General features: G+C 39.1%; 1 protein-coding gene and 1 pseudogene across 4 annotated transcripts in view; both read left to right on the top strand.

The window, feature by feature from the left end:
- HSD17B12 (hydroxysteroid 17-beta dehydrogenase 12) overlaps positions 1 to 12135 on the top strand; it is a 164056-nt gene that overhangs the window by 29604 nt on the left and 122317 nt on the right. The window lies entirely within an intron of this gene.
- On the top strand, positions 6625 to 8552 carry LOC116555094 (annotated as a pseudogene).

Here is a 12135-nt window from a genome sequence, read left to right as displayed (position 1 = left end):
TTAAAGTGCTACTTGTAAAGGACAGTAAATTCACTTTTACATTTGAGGTAGTAGCTTTTATTGTAAATTCGGAGGCAAAATGAAATAATAGAGTTTTCACCCCTTTTCAAGAGCCATTTGGAGATAGCATTTTGACTAGATCTGCCATTCAAGTCAACTTAGAAATAATTCATAATTTTATTTTTAAATTTCTATTTTAGGATATTTCCATATTATGAGATAGTGATAATACCACTCTATTTTATTATAATTGGTTGGGAGGAAATAGCCTTTTATAAAAGGTTAGTTAGTGGCTTACTGCCATTACCATTTATTTTACCTTTTTTAGAAAATGAAAATCATTACACTTAAATTCAGTGTGTACTATGTAGAGACCATAACTGATTTAAAACCGTGTAAAATAGCTTGTCTTACTAACAAAACATTCGATTTTTCCTTCTTTGTGAAACCTTGAGTCAAAATATACTAGTGAGGATGTTTATATTCCAGTGGTGTAGCTGAACCAGACAGGTCTGCAGCGCAGTGGTTTATTTTTAGACCTGCGTTGCCATTTTTATCCTGCAAAAATATTCATCAGTGTCTTGCTGACAGACCATCAGTTTTATAAATGTGCCACATAGACCAGATTTTGTTCTTTGTCTCATTTTCCCTCCAACTCTTTTTTTTTCCTTTTGATTTGTTCATACAACTGTTGGAGAAGGAGAATTTTTTTTTTTTTTCAATTCATGTATTAGATGCTTCAATTCACAGATTTTCAGCATCACCCAGTTCATTCATCTATCTGCAGCTGCTTACACATCTCTACTTATTGTCTGATATGGGAAGCTGTTATAGATCACTAAGCTGAAGGCAAGGAAAAGAGAAATGCATGCACTGGGGACCCTCTTCATGGGTCCAGTCAGTTTTTGGCTGCCTTCTTCGTGTGTGTGTGTGTGTGTATTTATTTACTTGTCTTACCCAACAAGGGACTGGCACAAAATACTTTGCATAAAAAAATAGCGGCCTAAGTGCCTAGGGGTTACCATATGTGGCAGAAAGCCATGTATTGAAAATAAATCCATCATTATCTTTAAATACATAGAGCACCAGTTATTTAATTTGTTAGGAGCCTGTTTTAGCCTGTTTGAGCTACTAAAACAAAGTAACACAAACCAGGTGGCTCATAAGCAACAGAAATTTATTTCTCACAGTTCTGAAGACTGTGAAGTCCAAGATCAAGGTCGTGGAAAATTGGTTATCTGGTGACAGACTGTTTCCTGGTTCACAAATGATACTTTCTCACTATGTCCTCTCATGGCAGAAGGGGCAAATGAACTCTCTCAGACCTCGAAGAGGACTGATCCCATTCATGAGGACTCTGTCCTCTTGACCCAATCATCCACAAATGCCCCCTCCTAGTACTATCACCTTGGGGGTTAGGTTTCAACTATGAATTTGGGGGGAACACAACCATTCAGAACATAGCAGAGATGATGTTTTGATTCCAGATGCTTGAGTGACAGATATAACCAAAACAAAGAAAAATTCCTGCAATCAAGAGAAAGTAGGGGCACATACTTGTGAATATAGTAAGTTAATTTTTTTTAACAATGTATATTCATGTCTCTTTTTTATAAAAGCTCAGATTCCCAAAGTAGGGTTGGTATTCACTTGTCTATCTCTGTAACAAATATTTATTGAGTAGCTACTTGAGGGCCTAATATATTAATTGCTTTGGGAGATACCATGGGTTGGAGAACAGGATTCCTGCTTTGTAGAGCTTATAGTGATTTTAAGAGGAAAATGCATATTTCACAGACATGGCAGTATAGCCATGTAAGAGTATAGGCACTGGAGGCAGAAATTTGCATTGATTGTTGGTGTCAGTCATTTCCTATTTGTGTTACCTTGAGCAAAGTGTTCAACTTTTCCGAGCCTCAGTTTCTTCGTCTATAAAATTGGTATGTACTTCAGAAATTACTATAAAGGTTAAATAAGATGATGCTTATTTAGCAGTGTGCTAAAAATACTGAACATCATGCCTAGCACATAGTAAGCATATAATAAATGCTGGTGAATTCATAACTGTAATAACAATAATGGGGATAATAAATATTCTGTGCATATTCTATAATGCTTTAACATCAGAAATGTCTGCAGCTGTAAGTAACAGAATACACAACTATGGTGGCTTAAACAGATAAAGATTTATTAATCTAATAAGTCTGACATAGGCCACATTGAAAATTTATTATTCAACAATTTTTATTGATAATCTATATGCCAGATACTATTCTAGGCACAAGGATTCATCCACTAACAAAATGCAGTTATTCCTGTCCTCATGAAGCTTACATTCTAATTGAGGAGAGAGGCAAAAACAAACAAATAAAAGAATGTAATATAAAAATGTAAGTTATTACCATGTTAGAAGGTGGGCTTTATAGAAAGCTTTGTAAAGGAGGGCCCATTTAAGTTAGGCCGTAAGGGAACGACAGAGTTTGAATAAATGAGGCTAGGTGAGAGAAAGACAGCAGGGGAACAGATATGAGAAAAATGGAGGAGGCATTTTGAGTCATCTCAAAATGGAATTTTGATGACAGTACTTTGTTGGTCATCAGGTAGTCAGGAGCCATGAACACAAGATTTCTGTAAGATTTCTAAACTAAAAATTACATGTTATTATTTCTACAATTTTTGATAGCTGTATTGTGTTTTATTGTATTGATATGCCATAATATGTAATATAGATTGCTATATATAATATATAGATATGGATATAATAGATTAGTATGGACCATTATATACTACATCTATATGCTATTATGTGTGCTATATATGCTCTATAATTACACATTATAATATATTTAGTGGCCCCTTATGGTTTCAATGTTGGTATTGTAAACAGCGCTGCCACATACCAGCGTCTTAAGGGCCGTGTTCATTCTGACAAACTAAAAGGGAAAGGCAATAGAGTAGTAAGTTAGTAAGGGCCAGCACATGGCATAGAAAGTCATGACATTTAAAGAATTGTTTCAGATATCCTTGCATCTTAAGAATCAATGGCAATTTAAGAGAAACGAGGGCTACTATACATCTAATAGAATTTAATAAAATGCCAAGTTGATATGTTTAGTAGTATCCTAATCTTGTGAGGGATTGAAGGTGTTTTCAAAATGTTAAATAGCAGATAGTATTAATTTTTTAATTAAGTAATTTGCAAAGTAGGTGAGTAGGTTAGTAACAGCACAACTATAACTTCAGGCATCAGAGAAGTTGCTTTTTCTCTCTTTGAGCTCTAGTCCAGAGAGTGAAACTTTGTTAAATAATTTACATTTAAAACTTTTGCTGGAGACCAGGCAATTTTTAAGATGCGTTGTTCGTAGACTAAAAAGCCATGTGAGTAAAGCAATGAAATCACTGAAAAGTACATAAGAAGACATTTAAATTAGACTTTGAAGTTCTGCTTGTGAGAGATAGCTTCTTGACGGGAGGAAAGTATGCTTTCTTTGATTCCATGAAGCTCACTGTCAGCTATACCTGCTGCCCATCCACTGCATCTGAAAGGGTTATTTATCTAAGAAGTTGAATAAAACAAATTTCAAATGATAAACAAAAAATTATTTCACCAGTCTTTAGGACTTCTATGTAAGGGTTCACAGAAGAAATAAATGTCATAGAAACTAGCATCAAATTTTATTCTTTTCTTGTTAAAGGTCTGTGGCAGAGAAGGTAAAAATAATCAAAATGTTTTTCTTTTTTTTTCAGTTATTCGTGTTCATTCTGTTTTAAATTTTTGAAGATTAGTTAACTGTAGGTTTATTGAATCACTGCTCTGACTTGACTTATACTGTTTCTAAAACTTGTGGATGTGTTTTTTTTTTTATGAGATAAAAAGATGAAAGAAATTACTGTAATTTTATATTCATCATAGTCATGGACTCACACGGTCTTGGCTGTTCATTTAGTTTGTGACTACATTGTAAAGATGCTGAAACTAAGGCTCAGAAATATTAACCACTGGTCCAGGTGGATTTAGCTAGCAGAACCAGGACCAGAAAATAAGTTTCCTGACTATTGGTCAATCCACTACTGTTTTATGTACTGTATAATCTCTGTAACTGAAAAAAAATATGTTGGATTATATGAAGGCCCTTTAAAAAGGTTTAGTTGGAAGTGAATCTCACTGAGTGTTCATTTTGAAAAGTGTGTTAGTAGTTAAGTTGCTTAACATAATTTTGTTGGAAGTCTGGGGGTTTACCAAAAAGTAGAAAGAGGATCCAGCCAGATGTTGTATAACAAGAAGGAATTGTGTTGAGCTTCCGTGGTTTTGACTCCTCAGGGATGAGAAAAAAAAAATTAGGTGAGAATAGATGAGCATTCTTCCTTTCTTTCCTCACATTTCTTGTTGATACTACCATTATTTTTTCGGTCTTCAAGATGTATAAATTGTTTATTAAGTTATCTTTTGGTGAGGCTGTTTTGAAGTTCTTGACCAGGCTTGAGTCAGGCATGACAAGTAGATTGATTTCTTCCAGGTTAAAGTACCTAGGGGTATGGTGGGCCTCAGTATCAGTATGTTTAAATGTGTAACTTTAACATATATTTAATCCTTAAAGAAGAGGTAATTACTGTCTAGGAGATGCTGGCCCAAAAATAGGACTTTATTTTAGTGTTACTGTGATAAGCCTGGTGGCTTAAAAGGAGAATAGCTTTCTAAATCTAATTTCTAAATCTCTTAGTGAGGTGAGACAGTGTGAATAAAATCTAGGATCTCTGTTTTTGGAGAATTTACTCCTTTTATGAAGAATATTATTAAATTCTTCTTCTTTTTTTGTTTTTGAGACAGAATCTTGCTCTGTCACCTAGGTTGGAGTGTAGTGGTGAGATCTTGGCTCACTGTAACATCTGCCTCCCAGGTTCAAGTGATTATCTTGCCTCAGCCTCCCAAGTAGCTGGGATTACAGGTGCATGCCACCACACCCAGCTAATTTTTGTATTTTTAGTAGAGATGGGGTTTCACAATGTTGGCCACGCTGATCTTGAACTCCTGACCTCAGGTGATCCACCTGCCTCAGCCTCCCACAGTGCTGGGATTACAGGTGTGAGCCACTATGCCCAGCCTAAGATTTTAAACTGGATGAATTAGGTTGAAATAAGTCCTTCCTTCCCTTATGCTTAGATCTTTCCTTATGTTTATCTACCTTGGTGGATATAAATGTGGACCATTGAAGATAAGTTAACTAGTAGAATTACCAGGTAGGTCTTATTACACCTCTTTCACTTTTATTATACCTGAATTATACACAGTATTTCAAGGGCACTTGTGTAGTAGACACTATTGTCTTACTGGTGCTTTTGCATACTGTTTATAAGCTAAGGAGATGTTTAATGTAACTATGTTGACTGAAGAATGAAGAGGGTCATAAACTTGGAAAGGAGAGCTTTATTTCTTATAAAGGATTGCAGGCTGCAAGGTGGTCATTCTGACAGGCTGGGAAGCAAAGCATCCCACCAGAAGTCGGACATAGACAATTCCAGGGAGGGGCAAAGGGAATAGGAATTTATGCTGAGCCGGGTGGCCAAGTATATATGTTCAGTAAGCTCTAGGAGGCATCATGAATATTTATGGAAGGAAAAAATGTGCACATGTGCAATTGAGCTTCAGACCTCTCCATGGCATGGAACCCATGTCCAAAAAATGGTGGCGTTAGCATGATCTCAGGGTGGAGTTTTTGGCCTTCTGACCAAAAGATGAAGCAGAGCACACAAAAACCTTTACTGTGCTTCCTCTGTAAACTGGCCAAAACCACTCTATATGGTTTAGCTGTGTCCTCCCAATCTAAGTCTCATCTTGAGTTGTAGTTCCCATAATCGCCTTATGTGGTGGGAGAGATCTGGTGGGAGGTAATTGAATCATGGGGGAAGTTACCTCCATGGTATTCTCCTGATAGTGAGTTCTCATGAGATCTGATGGTTTTATAAGGAGCTCTCCTCTGCTCTCGCTCTATACTTTTCTTTGATGCCACCATGTGAAGAAGGATGTGTTTGCTTCCTCTTCTGCCATGATTGTAAGTTTCCTGAGGCCTCCCCAGCCATGCTGAACTGTGAGTCAATGAAATCTCTTTCCTATATAAATTACCCAGTCTTGCGTATGTCTTTATCAGCAGCGTGAGAACAGACTAATACACACTCCATGGTTGGTGGTCTCTTATCAGGAAGAAATGCTGCTGGTTAGTTGTTTCATTGAAACTGCAAAAGGAAGGGGCAGCAGTAAGGCTATTGGTTGGAATCAGTGGTGGATCTTTTTTTTTTCTTAGAGACAGGGCCTCTGTCATCCTGGATTAAGCCCTATGGCCCAGTTATAACTCACTGTATCCTCTTAACTCTTAGGCCTAGGAAATCCTCCTTCCTCAGCCACTCGAGGAGCTGGGACTATAGGCATGTGCCAGCATGCTTGACTAACCTTTTTTATTTTTTGTAGAGACAGGGTCTTGCTGTTGCCCAGACTGGTCTTGAACTCCTGGCCTCAAGTGATCCTTCTACCTTGGCCTCTCAAAGTGCTTGGGATTACAGATGTGAGCCACTGTGTGCAGCTGAAGTTCAGGTTATTAATTAACTAATTAATTAATTGATAGCCTCCATTGCCCAGGCTGGAGTACAATGACATGATCATGGTTCACTGCAGTCTAAACCTCCTGGCTCAGGCAATCCTCTTGCCTTGGCCTCTCAAAGTGCTAGGATTACAGACATGGGTCACAATGCCTAGCCTCAGGTTATTTAAAAAGTGGCTGATGGAAATGTGGAATAAAGAAAAATGTCATTCTCCGTGGTGAAGAGTGACTTGGGCACAACATGGAACTGATTCCCTGGCATGTTTTATTTGGGAAATATCAGGTAGACTCTTTGGAGTTAAAACATTGGTTAAAGATAATCAAAAATAAAGTTGGGTTCAGCGTTATCAGATTAATGAGGAAGGTACTCTTTGGAGTATTTGTGTATGCACTGTGCCTTATTGTGAAATACATCTGTTATAGATAGTTCCTAGCTTGTAAAGCAATATTGTATTGTATAGTTGGGTTTATGTTCTGGTGATGAGATTATGATGTGATGAGTGACCAGTCGTTTAACCTCTCTGAGATTGTCACTTCATGTGTTAAATTAGATGCTGTAACCAGGCCTTATTATTTACTACCCTCCTCGGGTTGTTTCAGCAACTACTGATTGTACCTCATAGAATTTTGGGACAGTTAAAACAGAGATTGTCTGTAAAGTATCTGCTACTGTGTTTGGCACATGTTAGGCACTTGCTACATTTAGATTTAAATTTAAAGGCTATTCTACCCATAGGAGCAGTCTGAACTTAGGTTTCTCTGTATTCTGCAGTGTAAATTGAGTGACACATTGCTTAGAATTTTGCTTCCCAAATTCAAGGAACGATACACAAAGAAAAATAGCAATTTCTGTCCCTTTCCTGATCTAGCCCTTGATAAAAGGCTAATCTTTAGTAACTTTTTGAAAAAGGGGTTTGGGGGGAATTCATGTGGAGGCCAGAGTGGAAGCAGGTGCGAGAGGGTCCAGCAGAGGAAAACATGGCTGCCAAAGTGTTTGAGTCCATCGGCAAGTTTGGCCTGGCCTTAGCTGTTGCAGGAGGCCTGGTGAACTCTGCCTTGTATATAATGTGGATGCTGGGCACAGAGCCGTCATCTATGACTGATTCCGTGGAGTACAGGACACTGTGGTACGGGAAGGGACTCACTTTCTCATCCCGTGGGTACAGAAACCAGTTATCTTTGACTGCCGTTCTCCACCACGTATGTCCCAGTCATCACTGGTAGCAAAAATTTACAGATTGTCAACATCACCCTGCGCATCCTCTTCCAGCCCATCGCTAGCCAGCTTTCTCCCATCTTATCCAGCATCAGAGGGAACCATGATGAGCGTGTGCTGCCGTCCATCACTACCGAGATCCTCAAGTCAGTGGCGGCTCGCTTTGATGCTGGGGAACTAATGACCTGCGGCGAGCTGGTCTCCAGGCAGGTGAGCCGCGACCTTACGGATCAAGCAGCCACCTTTGGGCTCATCCTGGACGATGTGTCCTTGACACATCTGACCTTCATGAAGGAGTTCACAGAAGCGGTGGAAACCAAGCAGGTGGCTCAGCAGGAAGCAGAGAGGGCCAGATTTGTGATGGAAAAGGCTAAGCAGCAGAAAAAGGCTGCCATCATCTCTGCTGAGGGCAATTCCAAGGCAGCGAAGCTGATCACCAACTCACTAGCCACCGCAGGGGACGGCCTGATTGAGCTGCGCAAGCTGGAAGCTGCGGAGGACCTCGCCTACCCGCTCTCAGACTCTCGGAATAGCACCTGCCTTGTGCTCCTCCAGCTGCCCCAGTGAGGGTCCACCCTGTCTGCACCTCCGCGGGCCAACTGTGCCACAGCCCCAGTGATTCTTAACACCACCTTCCTTCTGTCTCCACCCCAGAAATCACTGAGCAATTTCACGATTGGCTTATTAAGTGAAGGCAATAAAGGTAAAATGCCTTCAGATCCCTAAAAAAGAAAACGTGGGAGGATGGTTAAAAGAAATTCAAGTAAAATTCTGATTACATAAAGTTAACCATTAACCACAGTGTACAATTCAGAGGGGCTTTAGTACATTCACAGTGTTGTGCAGCTTTCATCTCTATCTAGTTTCAAGGTGTTTCCATCACCCAGAAAGGAAACACCATATCCACTAGGCACTCTCTGTTCTTCCTTCCACAGCCACCGGCAAGCACTAATGTGCTTTCTTTCTCTATGGACTTACCTGTTTATTCTGGATGTTTCGTGTAAATAGAATACAGTGATGACCTTTTGTTTCTGGCTTCTTTCATTTAGCATGATGTTCATATATAGGGTTCATCCACACTGTAACATGTATCAGTAGTACTTCATCCCTTTTTGTGGCTGAATAATACTCCATTATATGGATATACTATGCTTTGTTTATCCAGCCATCATTTGTTGGACATTTGAGTTGTTTATACCTTTTGACTAATGGCAGTGGTGCTGCTAGGAACGTTCATGTACAAGTTTCTCTTTGATTATTGGTTTTCACTTTTGGGAGGTATATACCTAGGAGTGGAATTGCCAGGTCATATGGTAATTCTGTTGATCTTTTTGAGGAATTCCCAACCTGTTTCCCTTAGTGGCTGCCCCATTTTACATTTCTGCTGGCAGTTTACAAGGGCTTTAATTTCCCCACATTCTTACCAACACTTTACATTTTAAAAAATTACGGACAATCTAGTGTGTCATTGTGGTTTTGATTTGCATTTCCCTAATAATGTTAAGCTTTTTTCATATACCTGTTGGCCATTTGTATATCCTCTTTGGATAAATGTCTATTCAAGTCCTTTGCACAATTTTAAAACTAGATTGTCTTTTTGTTCTGAGTTGCAGAAGTTATTTATGTGTTCTAGATACTAAACCTTTATTAGACAGGTGATTTGCAAATGTTTTCTCTCATTCTATGTATGGGTTGTCGTATCAGTCTGTTTTCATACTGCTGTAAAGAACGACCTAAGACTGGGTCGATTATTTAAAAAAAAAAGATTTAATTAACTCACAGTTCTGCATGGCTAGGGAGGCCTCAGGAAACTTAGAATCATGGTGGAAGGCAAAGGGGAAGCAAGGCATGCCTTATATGGTGGCAGGAGCGAGAGATTGAGGAGGGAACTGCCACGTACTTGTAAACCATCAGACTCCTGAGAACTCATTATCACAAGAACAGCATGAGGGAACTGCCCCCATGATCCAGTCACCTCCTACCAGGATCCTCCCCGGACACATGGGGATTACAGCTGGAGATGGGTTTGGGTGGGGACACAGAGCCAAACCATATCAGCTGTCTTTTCACTCTGGATAAAATCTTTTGATGTACAAAATAATTTTAGTTTTGACGAAATCCATTTTACCTGCTTTTTTTTTGTTGCTGTAGTTTTGATGTCATAGCTAACCTTAGTTAGCGTTTTCTCTGTCTTCTGTATCCCTTCTACTTTCTGGCATTCCTTGTCTAATTGCTAACATTTATTGAGAATTTATTATGTGCCAGGTCTCGTTCTAAATACATTACATACATTGTTCCATTTAATTTGCAAGGAATCCAGTACGGTGGGTGCTATTATGAACATTTAGTTGAATTTTGACAGTGACTCTGTGGGACAGATAGTTTTGTATTCACTTTACAAATAAAGAAACCAAGACAGGAGAGGTTAACTATTGCTAGAGGTTAACTAGCAATAGAGGTTAAATAGAGGTGGCAGAGTTGGGATTTGAATCTAGGCTTGAACCTTGCTGGTTTGATTTTAGTGCCCATGTTCTTAACACTCATACTGTATTTGCACTAAAATAGCAGAAGCCTTTCCATTGTGGTGTCTTACCAGGTCCGGTGATTCAAAAGTAGCAACTGCTTTGTTCCCAGTTAGAATTCCTATTCTCGTGAGGCCCCTTCCATGTTACTCTTACATTTTGGGTATTCCCAACGGAAGCCACAAGTAGTTCGAATCAGTTAGATCACACTGCGGCATAAAGATTGATAGCCTTTTAATCCTTATACATGGGTTTGCATTTTTAAACAGGGTGTGGCATTAACCAAAATGAATCATTATTCGGAAGGGTTTTTAGTGAAAAAATCAGGTAGAAGGCATTTTTGGATTATGGTGCCACCAAAAGGAATCACAGGGCCTTGCCTGGAAGTTGGCCTAGGGGAGTAACTGCCTTAAGCAAATCGTGCTTTTCACAGTTTGTTTTTGTTTTTCTGTTCTGGACCTGTAGATGCTTTGAATTTTTGTTATTGTTGTTGTTTGGGTTTGCTAGGTTTTTAAGTGGCAAGTAGAACAGTCTCCAGTATCTTGTTGGGTCAAAAGAAGGGGAGTAAAGGGTAGAAGAGAGGGCTGCTCAGTGAGGAACCTGAAAGGACTAAGTGGGAAAAAGGAGCCTCTGTACTGGGACAGGACATTTGCAAACTGGGCATTTTCTTTCCATAGTCATCTGTTCTTGAAGAAAGATGTGTGCGTCCTCATACCACAGGGTTGTGGAAAATGCCCCCAATATCCGGGTATATGCATAAACTAATATTTTTCTGTAAAATTATTTTTATAATATTAGGAGAACAAGTTAGAGTGGTCTTATATTGCATCACTTTCACTGTTTGTCTTTAATCAAAATGGAGGAAGTTGCTGCTGTTTTATTAACTTGCACCCTGCATGCTTCTCTTCTTTGTTCTTTGTTAAATCTGAGCTGGCGTGTGTTAAGACTACGTCTGCATTTGCTCTCAGGGACTTCAGTGGTTTCTAAATTCAGCACTGCTAAGCCCCTACACTGCTTGCTTGAATCAATTGAGACTGCTATTTTTAGCAACAAAAGGGAATTGAAATAGCAATTTTCTTTCCATGTAATAGATTCCCAAGAGGAATACTGATGCAAGCTTTCTATCATTTTCTATTCCTACCACCCTCTTCCCAGAGCACTCAGAGGAAAGGCAGCTGTCGTGGTTTGCGGCAGTATTAATCTTTAATCAATCGAGTGTTTTCTGCATTCAGGTGTTCCGGGGAAAAAAGAGTCATAAGAAAGAACCTGCTTGGAATAACGAAGCTCTTAGGCATGGACTTTACAGTCAGAATTTTGTGGGTAGTGGCAGGGAATAGACAGAAGAGCTAAAAATAGTGAGTTTGCTTTCAGTGTTCCTCTAGTCTATTTTTGATGTTTGATTTTGATAAGGTTGATTGGGTTCTTACTAAAAATATCTGTTCCTGGCAAGTTGAGGACAAAACGAGTAGAATATTTTTAACCTACACAGACTGAAGTATTTTTGTTGACTGTATAAAATCTGGAAGTGGAGCGCTGGTCAGCTGCCAGTATTTTATATAATCCTTAGCAAGCTAGACACTTCTGAATGCCAAGTTGGGCTATTCTTTATAGTTGTCGGTTTCCATCTTCTCAACGGCTTGTAAATTTGGGTTCTGGTGTTATATTTGTATATGAAGACATAAGCCTTTAAAAAAAAAATCTTCCTTTTCCCTCTTCCCTTCTTTTCCTCCTCTACTTTAGTGCCACCCGTGACCATCATATGTATTATCGCAACCCACAGGGTTCCAGGTGATACCATATAGCT

The sequence above is a fragment of the Sapajus apella genome, unplaced genomic scaffold (genome assembly GCF_009761245.1).
Source record: "Sapajus apella isolate SASKATOON/1434 unplaced genomic scaffold, GSC_monkey_1.0 scaffold14, whole genome shotgun sequence".
Lineage (NCBI taxonomy): Eukaryota > Metazoa > Chordata > Mammalia > Primates > Cebidae > Sapajus > Sapajus apella.
This window is presented reverse-complemented; position numbering and strand designations above follow the sequence as displayed.